This window comes from Loxodonta africana, chromosome 9 (genome assembly GCF_030014295.1).
Source record: "Loxodonta africana isolate mLoxAfr1 chromosome 9, mLoxAfr1.hap2, whole genome shotgun sequence".
In the NCBI taxonomy this organism is placed as follows: Eukaryota; Metazoa; Chordata; class Mammalia; order Proboscidea; family Elephantidae; genus Loxodonta; species Loxodonta africana.
In genome coordinates, this window is record NC_087350.1 from 19,924,609 (window position 1) to 19,940,786 (window position 16,178).

At 41.6% G+C, this 16,178-nt stretch overlaps 1 protein-coding gene across 1 annotated transcript in view; it reads left to right on the forward strand.

Moving 5' to 3' along the window:
• The first annotated feature begins 544 nt into the window (after window positions 1-544).
• Window positions 545-16,178, forward strand: part of FANCC (FA complementation group C) — a 305,107-nt gene continuing 289,473 nt past the window's right edge. Inside the window, exon 1 of the mRNA XM_003407365.4 lies at window positions 545-757. The gene's annotated coding sequence lies outside the window, so the exon portion shown is untranslated. The remainder of the gene's footprint in view (window positions 758-16,178) is intronic.

Below are 16,178 nucleotides of genomic sequence, written 5' to 3' on the forward strand. Positions count from 1 at the left end.
TACCACTGGCATAAATCGAAGTTTATAGAAATGCTGCTTTCCATTTATTTAAGTGGTTTAAATACAGCGCTGAACTGGCTTGAACCCGAATCAAGCGCTGTATGGAACTGATTTGAGTGCGGTGGGGGGAATCATTAACTGAGGAAAGATGTCTCTTTTTGGATCACAGTTAGAAATTATATCCTAGGCCTTCTTTAGAGGTTTTACCCCGGCCTTGACAAAGCCTCAATTTTTCTTTAAAATACTAGTTTCTATTTTACCTTCTCCGCATTTCGAGCAGAATTATTTAATCAACAACCGGATTAAAAAAAAACCCAAAAACCCGGCTTTTCATCCCCCGGCCCTTCCTACGGCCTTTCTGTCACTCCTTACTACCTTTGCACCGGTACCGGAGAAAACCGAGGCAGTGGCTAGCTCCCCACCGTCCCTGGAGCCCGCTCGCGGCCGGGACCAGCTTCCGGTCCGAGTCCGTGCAGCGTCCCCGCTTCGCCCCGCCCCCACGAGCCGAGACTGGTCGGAACTTTCCCGCGAAACCGCGGGAGCGCGCAGGCGGCTCACCAGGCCCCAGAGTGCACTGCGGGACGTGCGCGCGCGCGTTGCTCCATTGTCGAGCGACCGCGGGAAAATTCCAAAAAAACAAAAAAAAAATACAACCCAATACGAGGCAAAGCCACACTTTCAAGCCACATAATTCGGGCGGCGGCTTCCTTTCCACCAATGCCCAAACTGCTGAGACAGCTCTGGCGAGGACCACCCGGTAAGAGAGGCCGCAGGACGAAAACTAAAGGCTGCTTTCTTCGGGGGTCTGGCCGACACGCCAGCCTCGGGGAGGGAAGGGGGAGAGAGAAGGGAAGGTTCGCGAGAACGTCCGCCGCGCCCCTGGCCTCGAGGTGGGTGAGTGGGCTTCCCGCCGCGCGGAGGGGCTGAGGAGGTGAGGGGTGTAGGACAGCGCCAACCCGCGGAGGGGCGGGGCCAGGTGGGCGGGGCTTCCACCGAAGGGCGTGGCATTGGGCGGGGCGGGATCAAGGGGTGGAGCTAGCGGAGGGGTCACGCGGGAGGGAAGCCCCTGAGCGGTGGGAGCTGGGAGTTGGTGTTTTGGTTCTTTTTGTTCATTGAGCGCAGACAGCTAGATCTTCTTAAAATGAGAAGAGCAAAGGTGAATTTCTTTTGCCTCGAGTCCTTGCGAGCTGTGAAAAAGCTCCCTTCTTTTAATCCGTCCTCCTTTAAAGCTGGCCGCATCCTCTCCGCTCCCTGCCATCTAGGCGCTGGGAGGGGGCGAGGTCCAGTTAAGGAAGCCTCTAGCGCTGCGGTTCCCCTCCCGCCTTCCAGGGCTCTCATCCCTGGAGGGAGGGCTCCGAAGACGACTGTCTCCCCACTACTCTGTTTGAACGCCAGGCCGGAGCGTGCCGATTGCTCATGAGGGAGACTTCTTTGGGTGGTGTTTGTGTGTTGGGTTGTTTTGTATTTTTTGGTTGGGCGCATTTACAACTACCAGCCTTCTATGGCCGTGTTGTATAGGCTTGAGCTCTGCAGGGAAAAAGGTTTGAAGTTTTTACAACATAAGAAGTTTGAGACCAGAATTTTAAGTAAAGAGGCCGAAGAATTTCCCAGCAGTGGCCTGCAAATGCCTGGGCTTTTGCCCTAATCTGAAACTGCTGGAAAGCTCGTGGGCCCTGGTTTTATTCTAGCCTGTGCCTCATTTAATGCATCTTAACTGTGATGTGACTGACTTACCATTTCTCAAATGAGCAGAGCACTGTTGGGCCACCCAGCTTCAGGTATTTATGGATGTCACTCACCTTCAGTGATAGGCAGCTCAGAGCATTTTCTCATTCCTCAGCAGTTCCTCAAGGGGGTGGCAAGGTTGTTACTAATGATAGAATTCATACCATGTGTTGGGACCATTTATTATATAAGCTTAGATGGGAAACATATTCATTGTGACTTTGTCCGTGAAACTTAAATTGATGTTTCAGTGTAATGTACAGCTTCCTATGGATATAAGCACTTATACGTTAGACACAAGAAAGGCTGATTGAGAAAAGAATTTGCTTTCCCTAGCTAATATCAATGCCCTCCACCTCCTAGAGTATATGTTAGATATACTTCATTGGAATTGGATTAGTTATACTTTGGCACATTATACCTTTGAATTCTGTCTTTATTCAGTCCTTTTCTCCTTGTTTCCTGAAAAACTTTCACTGAGGTCTCAGAAAAGAAAGGCAAACTCTGAATTGGTATTTTTTGTTCTGTCTAATAAAAAGCAATTAACGTGATTGATTGACTAAATGTGAAAGATGTGTTGCTGCTTGTATATGAAACTCTGCATGTATATTTTTAAATAAATGGTATTTTTAACCAATTCCACATTTCAGCAAGTAGTTCCAGTAACAATTATACAAATTTCTATTTATGAAAACCAGCTACACGGAGGCCAGCCTGGCCAGTAAAAAGCTGGATGGGTTATTTAGGCTGCAGAGAGAGCCAAAGAAATCTCATGTGTGGTACTTCCAAGTTGGTAGTAGTAATGCCTCAAATCAGGCTAGAAATCAGCACCAAATGGATTTTTAAAATTGTGTTTTAGACGAGGGTATGTATGTTCTCTGTTCTTGTCTTGAATGACTGACTTGTTTATGGAAAAAAAAAAAACCTATAGGAGAAACAGATTGAGTTTTCAGCATTTTAATAAACATACACTGAAGTGGAGAAGTGAAAATTTATAAATTCATCAGAGAAGTTAGAAACAACGCAAATCTTGAGTGTTTCATTTTTTATTAAATACCAGTTTTTTTTTTTTTTTGACTTGGTTGAGAAAGAACCTTACAAAGGTATCTGGTCTATTCTCTTAGATGCTCCCTAGATTCTGCTGGCTATGTAGAAATTAGTTCCCTGTTAAGATTTTTAATGTAGAAGAATCTATAATCTTCCTCGATGATCCCTTTTGTAGTTATAAGAAGGCAAAGTTCAAATGGGAATCGCCTTTTTGAGACAATGTGTTCCGCTTCTAAACAGTTAAGTGATATTTACTCCTTTCAATTTATGGAATTGTACAGAGATCACCACAATTCAGTTGTACGACTTTCGCATCACTGCAACAAGTTGACCCGTGCAAGTTTGTAGTCAATCCCAGCTCCCACCCTCAGCCCCAGACAGCCATTGGTCTTCTTTCTTTCTCAGTAGATTAGCCTTTTCTGGACATTTCATATAATGGAATCATAAAATATGTGGTTTTTTGTGTCTGGCTCTTCTTTCACTTCCCGTAATGTTTTTTGAGATTCATCTGTGTTGTAACATGTATCAGTAGTTTGTTCTTGTTTTTTGCTGAATAGTATCCCCTTGTATGAATATACCACATTCTGCTTATCTATTCATCAGTTGATGGGCATTTGGGTTGTTTACACTTTTTGACTATTATGAATAATGCTGTTGTGAACTCTTGTGTGCAACCCTTCATTTCGACATATGTTTTCATTTTTCTTGTAAACATACCTATGAATGGGATGGCTGAGTTGTATAGTAAGTTTAGGGAGCCCTGTTGGGGCAGTGGTTAAAATGCTTGGCTGCTAACCAAAAGGTTGGCAGTTCAAACCCACCAGCTGCTGTTCAGGAGAAAGATGTGGCAGTCTGCATCTGTAAAGATTACGTCCTTGGAAACTGTATGGGGCAGTTTTACTGTGTCCTATAGGGTCTCTATGAGTTGAAATCAACTCGATGGCAATGGGTTTTTTTTTTTTACCGGAAAGGTATGACGGTTCCAATTTTTCCACATCTTTGCCAACACTTGTTATTGTGTCTTTTTTTTTTTTTAATCTTATTGTATCTTTTATTGTTATCATTTATTATAGTCATTATAGTGGATATGGAGTGGTGTATTGTTGTGGTTTGAACTTGCATTTTCATATTGGCTAATGAGGCTGAACATATTTTCATGTGCTTATTGGCCATTCCTACATCTTCTTTAAAGTATCTGTTCAAATCTTTTGCCCATTTTTTGATTGGGTTGTTTGTCTTCTTCTTATTACACCCTAAGAATTCTTTGTATATTCTAGATATGAATACATTATTGAATACATGATTTGGAAATAATTTCTCCTAGTTAGGTGCTTGACTTTTCATTTTTTTTTTTTTGATAGTTTTTTTTTTAGAGCAGTTTGAGGTTTACAGAAAAGTTGCTCAGAAAGTAGAATTCCCATATACCCCCTTTCCCGCATGCATATGGCTCTCCTTTTATTAATATTTTGCATTGCGTGGTGCATTGGTTACAATTGATGAACCAAATTTGGTAGGTTGTTACTAAAGTTCATGAGAAAACAGTTTTCACAAATGTATGTCACGTATCACCCTCACAGTATTATGTAAAATAGTTTCACTGTCTGTAAAACGTCCTGTGCTTCACCCATTCCTTCCTTCCTCCTTCCCCCTGAATCCTGGCAATCACTGATCTTTTTACTGTCTCTATATAGTTTTCCCTTTTCCAGAATGTCATGTAGTTGGAATTATACAGTATACAGTTTATGCTTTCACTTGGCAATTTACATTTAAGGTTCCTCCAAGGCTTTTCATGGCTTGCTAGCTCATTTGTGGCACAGTGGTTAAGAGCTCATCTGCAAACCAAAAGATTAGCGGTTTGAACCCATGGGAGAAAGATGTGCCAGTCTGCTTCTATACAGATTCACAGCCTTGGACATCCTATGGGGGCATTTCTACTCTGTGCTTTAGGGTCTCTGTGAGTTGGAATCGACTCCATGGCAATGGATTTGGGCTTGGTTTGGTTAATACTTCATTAAGGAATGCTGGTGGTGCAGTGATTAAGCACTCAGCTGTGGTTGGGACCTGCCAGATGCTTCGCTGGAGAAAGGTGTGGCAGTCTGTTTCAGTAAAGACTATAGCCTTGGAAACCCTTTGGGGCGGTTCTACTCTGTGCTATGGAGCCTCTAAGCATTGGAATCGACTCACCAGCAAGGATTTTGGTACTACTCCATTGTATGGATGTACCACTTTTTGTTTATCTGTTCATGTGTTGAAGGACATTTTGATTGCTTTTAATTTTTCACAGTTATGAATAAAAATTCTGTAAACACTTGAGCGCAGTTTTTTGTGTGAAAAGAGTTTTCAGTTCATTTGGGTAAATACGTAGGAACACAATTGCTGGATCATATGTTAAGCCTATGTTTAGCTTTGTAAGAAACTGCCAGACTGGCTTTTAAAGTGGTTATACTATTTTGCGTTCCCACTAGCATTGAATGAGAGTTCCTATTTGCTGCACACTCGTGCCAGAATTTGGTGTCGTGGTGTCTTTTGAGGCGCAAAAGTTTTTAGTTTTGAGGAAGTTCAGTCTCTTCATTTTCGGCTTTTATAGATCATACTTTTGGTGTCCTATCCAAAAACTCTCCGCCTAAAATTTTCTCATGTTTTTTTCCAATGACATTTTATTGTGTGTTCTGTGAAAGTTTACACAGCACATTAGGTTCCCATTTAACAATTACTACACAAATTGTTCAGCGACATTGTATACATTCTTTACAATGTGTATACATTCTCATCGATTCTGTTCCAGATGTACTGTTTCCGGTAATCTAGTTTCCCTGTTTCCTTACACTTTCATCTTTGCTTTAGAGTAATTGTTGACTCTTTGGACTCATATAGATGATTCTTTAAAGGTGGGCAGTACTCATGGGTGATATTTTTTATATTATGAGCTAATATGCTGTTTAGCTAACAGGTGACTTCAGGGCATAGTAGTTTTGGTTTAAGGTTTAAAGAGTATCTAAGGGTGATAGCTAACCAAAGGGTCGGCAGTTCAAATCCGCCAGGCGCTCCTTGGAAACTGTGTGGTACATTTCTACTCTGTCCTATAGGGTTGCTAGGAGTTGGAATCGACTTGACGGCACTGGGTTTGGTTTTTGGTTTTAAGGGTGATAGTCTCAGGGAGTCCTCTAGTCTCAACTGGTCCAGTAAGTCTGACTTTTTAAGAATTTGAGCTCTGTGTTTTTCTCCCATTCGATCAGAGTTCATCCGTTGTGGCTCTGATCAGAACAGTTGGTAGTGGTAGCATGGTACTATCTAGTTTTTCTGGTCTCAGGGTAGATGGGGCTGAGATTCATGTAGACTGTTAGTCCTGTAGACTAGTTTCTTCTCAGGGTCTTCGGTTTCCTTCTTTCTGTTTTGCTCCGAGTGAGTAGAGACTGATAGTTGTATTTTAGATGGCTGCTTGCAAGTTTTTAAGACCCCAGACACTACTCATCAAGCTAGGATGTAGAACATAAATCTTATGAACTATATTATGCCAATTGACTGAGCTGTCCCATGAGACAATGGTCCTAAACCTTCAAACCCAGAAAACCAATCTTGCAAGGTGTCTGCTATGTCTAAGAAGTATCTGTACCTGTATCCCCTATGTGGTTCATTGTATATATGAATGTACATGTATGCACACACGTACATGTATATACACATACATATGTTATTGCTATTATTGGGTACCATTGAGTTGGTTCTGACTTAGAGTGACACCATGCACAACAGAATGAAGCATTGCCTGGTCCTGCGCAACCCTCACAATTGTTGCTGTGTTTGAGCCCATGGTTCAAGCCACTGCATCATCTCGTTGAGGGTCTTCTTCTTTTTTGCTGGTCCTCCACTTTACCAAGCATAATGTCCTCCGGGGTTTGTTCTCTTCTGATAACAGGTCCAAAGCGTGTGAGATGAAGTCTCGCCATCCTTGCTTCTAAGGAGCATTCTGGCTGTATTTCTTCTAAGACAGATTTGTTTCGTTCTTTTGGCAGTCCATGGTACATGCATTATTCTTCACCAACACCATAATTCAAGTGCATCAATGTGCACACATATACACACATACATACCCATACTTATATATGCATGTGTGTATACATATGTAACCATACACATTTTATGTTGTTTGTTCTCATGTTTTTTTTTTTAAAGAAATTTTATAGTTTTTTTGTTGTTAGGTACTGTCGAGTTAGTTCTGACTCATAGCGACCCCATGGGGTGCACAACAAAACAAAACACTGCCTGGTCCTGTGCTATCCTCACAATTGTTGCCGTGTTTTAGCCCATTGTTGCAGCCACTGTGTCAATCCATCCCGTTGAGGGTCTTCCTCTCTTTTGCTGACACACTACCAAGCATGATGTCCTTCTCTGAGGACTGAACCCTCCTGATAACATGTCCAAAGTAGGGGAGATGAAGTCTCTCCATCCTTGCTTCTAAGGAGCATTCTGGCTATACTTCTTCCAAGACAGATTGGTTTGTTCTTCTGGCAGCCCATGGGATATTGAGTGTTCTTCACCAGCACCGTAATTCAAAGGCATCAATCCTTCTTTGCTGTTCTTTATTCGCTGTCCAGCTTTCGCATGCATGTGAGGAGATTGAAAATACCATGGTTTGGGTCAGGCACAGGTTAGTCCTCAAGGAGACATCTTTACTTTTTTAAAAGAGGTCTTTTGCAGCAAATTTGCCCTTTGCAATATATTGTTTGATTTCTTGACTGCTGCTTCCATGGGCATTTTAGATCTTATATTTTGGTCCATGATCAATTTTGAATTAATTTTTGGGAATGGTATGAGGTATAGGTCTAAATCTTTTTGAATGTGGCTATCTGGTTGTCCCAGGACCATCTATTGAAAAGATTGTCAATATTGAGTCTTTCAATTTGTGAAAATGTAATGTCTTTCCATTTGCTTAGATCTTTGTCTCAGTTGTGCTTTGTAATTTTCGGTGTGTGAGTCTTGCCTGTCTTAAATTTATTTTGAAGTCTTTTTTTTTTAATGCTGTTATTAATGGCATTGTTTTCAAAATTTTATTTTTGGATTTTTAGTTACTAGTGTATAAAAATACAGTTGAATTTTGTGTATTGATCTTATATCCTTGCAACCTTGCTGGGTGTTACTAGCAGTCCCCCCTCCCCCCCGCCTACCCCTTTGGTGAATTCCTTAGGATTTTCTACATACAGCATCATGTAATCTGTGAGTAAAGACAGTTGTGCTTCTTCCTTTCCATCTGGATGCCTTGTATTTCTTTTTTCGCCTAGTTGCGTTGGCTGTTGGCTAGAACCTTGCTGAATAGGAGTGGGGAGCACGGACATCCTTGCCTTGGATGGCCTCCTGATCTCAGGAGGAAGGCAGTTAATCTTTCCCCATTACGTGTGACATTAACTGTAAGTTTTTCATAAATGCCGTCTGTCAGATTGAGGAACTTTCCTTCTCTTCTTAGATTTTTGACCATTCTTTTTTTTTTTTACCATAATTAATTTGAATTTTATCAGCTTTGGTTCTTGTTATGGATTGAATTGTGTCCCACAAAGGTTATGTTGAAGTTCTAACCCCTGCACTTGTAAATACGACCCTGTTTGGAAATAGAGCTTTTCTCGTGTCATGTTAATAAGGTCATACAGGAGTAGGATGGGGTCCTAAGCCTGATCCCTTCTGAGTGGCGTTTTATAAAAAGGGAGAACAGATGTGGAGAGACAGACACACAGGGGGAAGACAGACCCTATGTGATGACAGAGGTAGACACATCTCTAAGCAACAAAGGAACACCAGGGATTGCTGTTAGCCACCAGGAAGTAGGAGCGAGGCCCCCAGACAGGCTGAGATCCTGACTTGGACTTTAAGCCTCCAGAGCTGTGAGAAAATAAATTTCTGTTTTTTAAAGTTACTCACTTTGTGGTAATTTTATTAAGGCTGCCCTAGAAAACTGACATTTTGTTCCTTTATTCTATTAATATGATTTATTACATTACTTGATTTTGGAATATTATACTAACCTTGGCTTCTTGGAATAAATCCCACTTGGTCATGGTGTATAATCCTTTTTATATGTTGCTGGATTTAGTTTAGTAATATTTTGTTGAGGATAATTGTGTCTGTGTTCATGATACATGTTGGTGGGTAATCTTTTTGTGTGTGTGATGTCTTTGTCTATCTTTGGTGTTTTGGTAATAGTGGCCTCTTAGAATGAGGTGGGAAGTGTTTCCTCATCCTATATTTTTTGAAAGACTTTGTGAAGGTTTGGTTTTATTTTTTCTTTAAATATGTGATAGAATTCACCCATGAAGCCATCTGTGCCTGTATTTTTTTTTTTTTTTTTTGCTTCTTATAGGTCTGTTCAGATTTTCTATTTCTTTCTGAATCAGTTTTGATAATTTGTTTCTTTTTTGTTCATTTTTTCCAGTTGAGTAATTTATTGGCATAGAAGTCATTCAGAGTTTTCCCTTATAATCCTTTTTGTATCTATAGAGTTGGTAATGACAGCCTTTATTTCATTTCTGATTTTGACAGTTTGTCCCTTCTCTCTCTTTTCATGGTCAGTCTACTATATAGTTCATTGATTTTGTTGATCTTTTCAAAGATCCAATTTTTTGCTTTATTGATTTTATCTGTTGTGTTTCTATTTTTATTTTCATTAACTTAAAAAACAATGTTATTGTGTTTTAGTTGAAAGCTTACAGCGCAAATTAGTTTTTCATGCAAAAATTTTATGCACAAATTGCTCTGTAATATGAGTTCCAGTCCCTGCAGCGTGTCAGCCCTCTCCCTGCTCCCTGGGTTCTCATTGTCTATTCATACAGTTTACCTGTCCCTTCCCGCCTTCTCGTCTTTGCTTTTGAGTAGTTGTCATCCATTGGGTCTCACATAATTGATTGAACTAAGAAGCACATTACTCCCGTATATTATTGTTTGTTTTATAGGCCTGTCTAAACTTTGGGAGTGGCTTCAGTTCTGCATTAACAGGGTCTCTGGATGCCATAGTCTTGGGAGTTTCTCCAGTCTCTGTCAAACCAGTAAGTCTGGCCTTATTTTCTGAATTTGAATTTTGTTCTGTATTTTTCTCCCGCTCTGCCCAGGACGCTCTACTGTAATCCTGTCAGAGTGGTTGTTGGTGGTAGCCCAGCACCATCTAGTTCTTCTGGGCTCAGGCTGGTGGAGGCTGTGGTTCGTGTGGTCCATTAGTCTTCTGGACTAATCTTTTCCTTGCGTCTTTGGTTTTTTTCATTCTCCTTTGCTCTGAACGGAATGGGACCAATAGATGTATCTTAGATGGCTTCTTGCAACCTTTTAAGACCCCAGATGCTACTCACCAAAGTGGGATGTAGACCGTTGTCTTTATGAACTATGTTACGCCAATTGACCTAGGCCCCCTAGACCATGGTCCTCAGCCCTCAGCCCCAGTAACTCACTCCCTCAAGGTGTTTGGATGTATGTAGGAAGCTTCTAAGACTTTGCCTTGGTCAAGTTGTGCTGACTTTCCCTATATTGTGTGTTATCTTCCCCTTTCCTAAGTTAACAGTTGTCTTCTCTCTAGTTGGTGACTTCCCTTCTTCCCCTCCCGTCCCTCATAGTTGTCAAAGATAATTTTTTTCTGTGTGTAAACCTTTTTTTTTTGGTTTTTATATTAGTGGTCTCATATAATATTTGCCTTTTTGTGGTGGACTTATTTCACTCAGTATAATGCCCTCCAGATTCACCCATGTTGTGAGAAGTTTTGCAGATTCATCATTGTTCTTCATTGTTGTGTAGTATTCTGTTGTGTGTATGTACCATAATTTGTTTATGCATTCATCTGTTGATGGGCACTTAGGTTGTTTCCATCTTTTTGCTGTTTTGAATAATGCTGTAATTATATGGGTGCACGTATTTGTGTGATGGCTCTTATTTCTCTAGGACATATTCCTTGGAGTGGGATTGCTGGATCTTATGGTATTTCTGTTTCTGACTTTCTAAGGAGGCACTATATCGTTTTCCATAGTAGTTGTACCATTTTACATTCCCACCAGCAGTTTATAAGAGTTCCAATTTGCCTGCAACCTCTCCAACATTTGTTATTTTCTTTTTTTGGTTACTGCCATTAATGTCAGGTTAGATGGTATCTCATTATAGTTTTGATTCGCATTCCTCTATGATCACGAGCATTTCCTTATGTGTGTCCTTTAGCTGCCTGAATGTCCTCTTTGGTGAAGTGCGTGTTCATATCTTTTGCCCATTTTTAAACTGGATTATTTGTCTTTTTGTTGGTGAGGTGTTGTAGTAGACTCTAAGTTTTAGAGATCAGACCCTTGTCAGATATGTCATAGCCAAAAATTTTTTCCCAGTCTGTAGGTTCTCTGTTTTACGCTTTTGGTGGTCTTTTGATGAGCATACGCGTTTAATCTTTAGGAGCTCCCAGTTACTTATTTTATTTTCTAGTGTTTGTACATTGTTAGTTATGGTTTGTATTTCATTAGTTTCTGCTTTGATGCTTATTATGTTCTTCCCTCTTTTTGCTTTGGGTTTAGGTTGCTCTTCTTTTTGTAGTTTATTAAGGTGGAAGCTTATTATTGATTGAAGATCTTTATTCTTTTCAAATATCACTGCCAAAAGTTAAGACATTTCTCTTTAAGCACTGCTTAAGCTGCATCTCACAAATTTTCATATGTTGTGGTCCAATGAATTACTTAATACGCCCGCTCCTCATTTATCGACATGGTTAGGTTCCAAAGACTAGCTCACTATGCAAAAATCGGTGTTATACAAAAATGGAGATGACTACAGCAGATCACAAAATAGAGGATGACTACATCATTATATAACTGCCAGATCACATCATTACGTAATTTCCAAGTTGTATCATTGCGTAACTACCAAGTTACATCATTAAATAACTGCCAGACCACTGGGAATTATGGCCGAGTCAAGTGGACACATAATCTTAACCATCACAGCCAGCACTACCCGCGCCTCATGCCTTGGTGTTCCTTACTGCCAGACATACATTGTTAATGCAGAAAATAAGTAGTAGGATAGTAGATTTTCTCTCTCTTTTTTTTTAATTGTCCTTTAGGTGAAAGTTTACAGCTCAAGTTAATTTCTCATTCAAAAATAGGATAGTAGTTTTGTACTATTATCATAAATGCAAAGTGTCAAATAACAAGATAGTCGATAAGTGAAGAGTATGTGTATGGCCCTTCTATCCATGGTCTCGTGACTCCCACAAAATCACTGGATGGGACTATGCAAATAAGGCATATGGAACCCTAATGAGGGGATTGGTCCGTTTTGTCATTCTGCTAGACTGAAAGGGAGCCAGTCCCAGAGGCAAAAAGGGGCCCTCACTACCATCAAGAAGAGCTGGGAGGAGCAAGGGCGGGGGTTTGGGGACTATGGCTTCAGGGGACATCTAAGTCAATTGGCAAAATGAATTCTATTAAGAAAACATTCTGCATCCCACTTTGAAGTGTGGCGTCTGGGGTCTGAAATGCTAACAAGCGGCCATCTAAGATGCATTAATTGGTCTCAACCCACCTGGATCAAAGGAGAATGAAGAACACCAAGGTCACAAGGTAATTATGAGCCCAAGAGACAGAAAGGACCACATGAACTAGAGACTTACATCATCCTGAGACCAGAAGAACTAGATGATCCCCAGCCACAACCGACGACTGCCCTGACAGGGAGCACAACAGAGAACCCGTAAGGGAGCAGGAGAACAGTGGGATGCAGACCCCAATTTCTCATAAAAAGATCAGACTTAATGGTCTGACTAAGACTAGAAGAATCCTGGTGGTCATGGTCCCCAAACCTTCTGTTGGCCCAGGACAGGAACCATTCCCAAAGACAACTCATCAGACATGGATTGGACTGGACAGTGGGTTGGAGAGAGATGCTGATGAGGAGTGAGCTACTTGTATCAGGTGGACACTTGAGACTATGTTGGCATCTCCTGTCTAGAGGGGAGATGGGAGGGTAGAGGGGATTAGAAACTGGCAAAACAGTCATGAAAGGAGTGACTGGAAGGAGGGAGCGGGCTGACTCATTAGGGGGAGAGTAAGTGGGAGTATGTAGTAAGGTGTATGTAAGTTTATATGTGAGAGACTGATTTGATTTGTAAACTTTCACTTAAAGCACAATAAAAATTATTTAAAAAAAAAAGAGCTAGGAGCGGAATGCATCCTTTGGACCTAGGGTACCTGCGCTGAGAACTTCCTAGACCCAGGAGACAGAGAGAGAGCTGTAACACCAAGGACGGTGGGAAGTGGAGGCAGAGAAAAGGCAGCAGCAGAACAGGAGACCAGCAGGAGATGTTGTGCAAGCCACAGAATGAGGCTGTGGCTACAGTGGGTGTACTGACCCCCCGAAGCAAAAAAGCTGAGTACCTTCGGGTAGAGGCTTGCTGGTGGAGTAGGGTGCCTCCAGGCACTTATTGGTGGAGCTAAGGAGCTTTGTAACATTTGCCTGAGCAGGGCAGAGGCCAGGCCGAGGGCCAAGGGCTGAGGGCCTAGAGAGAGGCCTTCCTGCGCGTACGGCTGAGAAGAAGTTGCCCTGATCGAAGAACTGTATCTTGAGTTGTACCTGATCCTGAATTGTAACCTGTTATTTCCCTGATAAATCCCATAACTGGAGTATGGTTGTGAGTTTTGGGTGACCATCGCAATGAATTATCGAATCCAGCAGAGGAGAAGAAAGTGCCATGGGAGGGACAGCTGGTGTCAGAATTGGTAAAATGGTTGGAGAGAGGAGGTATGTCTGACCTCCACCTCATGGGAGTCAGCCCAGGGCTGATGTTGATGGTGATTCCCCTCCCCACTCGTGAAGTCTGAGGAGTTCTGACGGCACTATGCCATTTTTACAGTTGTGTGTTGTTCAAGCAGCCAGTTTAAGACATTTCTGACTTCCTTTGTGATTTCTCTTTTGACTTACAGGTCATTTAGAATTGTGTTGTTTAATTTCCAATATTTTGGTATTTTGTCCATTTCTACTGATTTCTAAATTTAGTTTTGTTGTGTTAGGGCATGACTTTTTAAGATTTATTAAGTCTTATTATTTTGGCTACACAACAATAAAACAATTCTATATTTCTGCCTGACAAGATAGAGCTATTCTCCCTACAAGTGAAGAAGTGTTTCCCTTTTTCCGATATAAGCAGATTTACAGTCCCAAGAGTTGTCGCATTCATTGCTGACTATATTGCTTCTCAAATTTGATCATAATCCCACTGAATGTTCTGTTCTCTGACGACTGAATTGTAAAGTTAACTTCCAACAACTTGTATGCCATAGAAATAGGAAGGAGAGAGAAGAGACTGGTTAGCATATATAAATAAACACATGCATGTAAGAAGCAAGTAGAAAATATGCAAAGCGACTGCAATCCTTAGTTCTGTAATTAGCCGCAAGGCCAAAATTGGTATCTGTGGCTTTCTTCTCCCACTGCTGATTCCGTATTTCTTTTGTCCTCTGCCAGAGGAGTTTTTTTACCTGGTGAATGATCAAGCCTTCATTCCTGAAGGTTCTGAGCTCTCAGTTGTCCTGTCTGGTTTTGGTTGCTCTAGTTTTCCGTTTGACTTTACTTTCCGAGCAAGAAAGTACTAATTGGGGTGTCAGGGTTACAGACAAGGCTCTCCTTGCCTCCATTATGTGGAAGCAACCAAATTTCCCTTTCCCCAATTGAGATTAATCCCTCTTTATTGCATGTTGGTTTGCTGACATAAGGAGCCCAAAATATCCAGATGGTAGTCTTATCTTCAAATGTAGTGAAGGCATTGTGTCCCTCAAGCCTTCTTTGGGAATTAAAACCTGCACACCAGCTGCGTTAGTTTCCTAGGCCTGCCATATCAAATTACCACAAACTTGGTGACAGAAATGTATTCACTTACATTGTGGGGACCAGAAATCTGAAATATCAAGGTGTTGGCAGGGTTGGTTCCTTATGTGAGCTCTGAGGGGGAATCTCTTTCGTGTCTCCCTCCGAACTTCTCGGTGCCTGCTAACAATCCTTGGTGGGAGGGGAGGAGGAAAGGAATTGGCGCTGTGATCAGCATTATGGCAGCCAGTGGGTAAGGCCCCCAGGTGACCTGACTTTACATCTGTCTGACTCAGTTTCTCCTTACCTTTCACCTCAGGTTTTTCATCTTTCCAATTTCTGGGACAGTTGTTTTTCTCATTTTGCTCTAGAAGCCCAATACTGATTTTCGTAATACAGAATACGTATGTCATATAAAAGAAACCCTGGTGGTGCAGTGGTTAAAGCACTTGGCTGCTAACCGAAAGGTCAGTGATTTGAACCCACCAGCCATTCCGCTTCAGGAAAATTGACCCCACTTCTTACTCCAGGGGTGGACTCTAACTGGATCAAAATAATCCGTCTACTGCTCTGCCGCAGTCATCGGTTCAGGGATAGACATAAACTTAAGTCCAGTCCGAGTACATCCCAAGCCTCTTACTTGGAACGCTGGAACTGAAGTGTATACTCTCTTTTTGAGTAGTATGTTGTGGAATATCACACCTGAGCTTCCAGACTAACACAGACTAGGAAGAAAGGCCTGGTGATCTATTTCTGAAAAATCAACTAATGAACACCCCATAGTATCACAATGATCTGATCCCATTGTGCATGGGGTTGCCATGAGTTGGAGGCCGACTTGAAGACAGCAGACAGCAACAGCAAATAACATTGTTCTCCCCCATATTTCCCAGTTCACTTGTAGCTAGGCAGGGCCATGTGACAGTTCTAGCCAATAGGCTTTAAGCAGGTTATTTCCAGGTAGAAGCATTTAGGAGCTGGATAACAACCTTTTAGTTCTCTCTTCTCTATATGATGGTGATTATGGAGGCCAGGTGTTGAGATGTCAGCATCTGTCATCCTGGATCCATGAGTTACTGTGTGGAGCAGACCCCTCCCATGGCCCTCACCTCTTATACACTGAACATGTAGCATAATTTAGCCTATCTTGGTGAATAGAGTTGAGTTTTCTTCTACGTGACACCAAAAACATCCTAAGTGATATAGTATCATTTTATAATTCCTAGTGTATGTGGGGCACACGATGCATGCAGATTATACATTTTGATTGATTAGTAGCAGACTTACACTTGTTTGAAGGAATCACTTGGCCTTAATCCTAGCTTTCTGAATTTGAGGTATGCAAACATGTCCTTGTCCAGCATAAATTTTGGTGATTCCTTAGCCTACCTCTGTAGTTTAAAGTTTATAATAGACAGGGCTTCGGACTGGTTCAGACTGGTTCACTCGTGGCCGATGAAGCAAAACCAGAACAGACTCAAATTTTTACAATTTGGGTGATTCGAACAATAACCAGAAGGGGGGGGAATTGCAAGTTGAAGCCCTGGAATGGGAGACTTGGAAGAGGAATAGTGGGCCCTTTCCAACTCTGGTGACGTAGT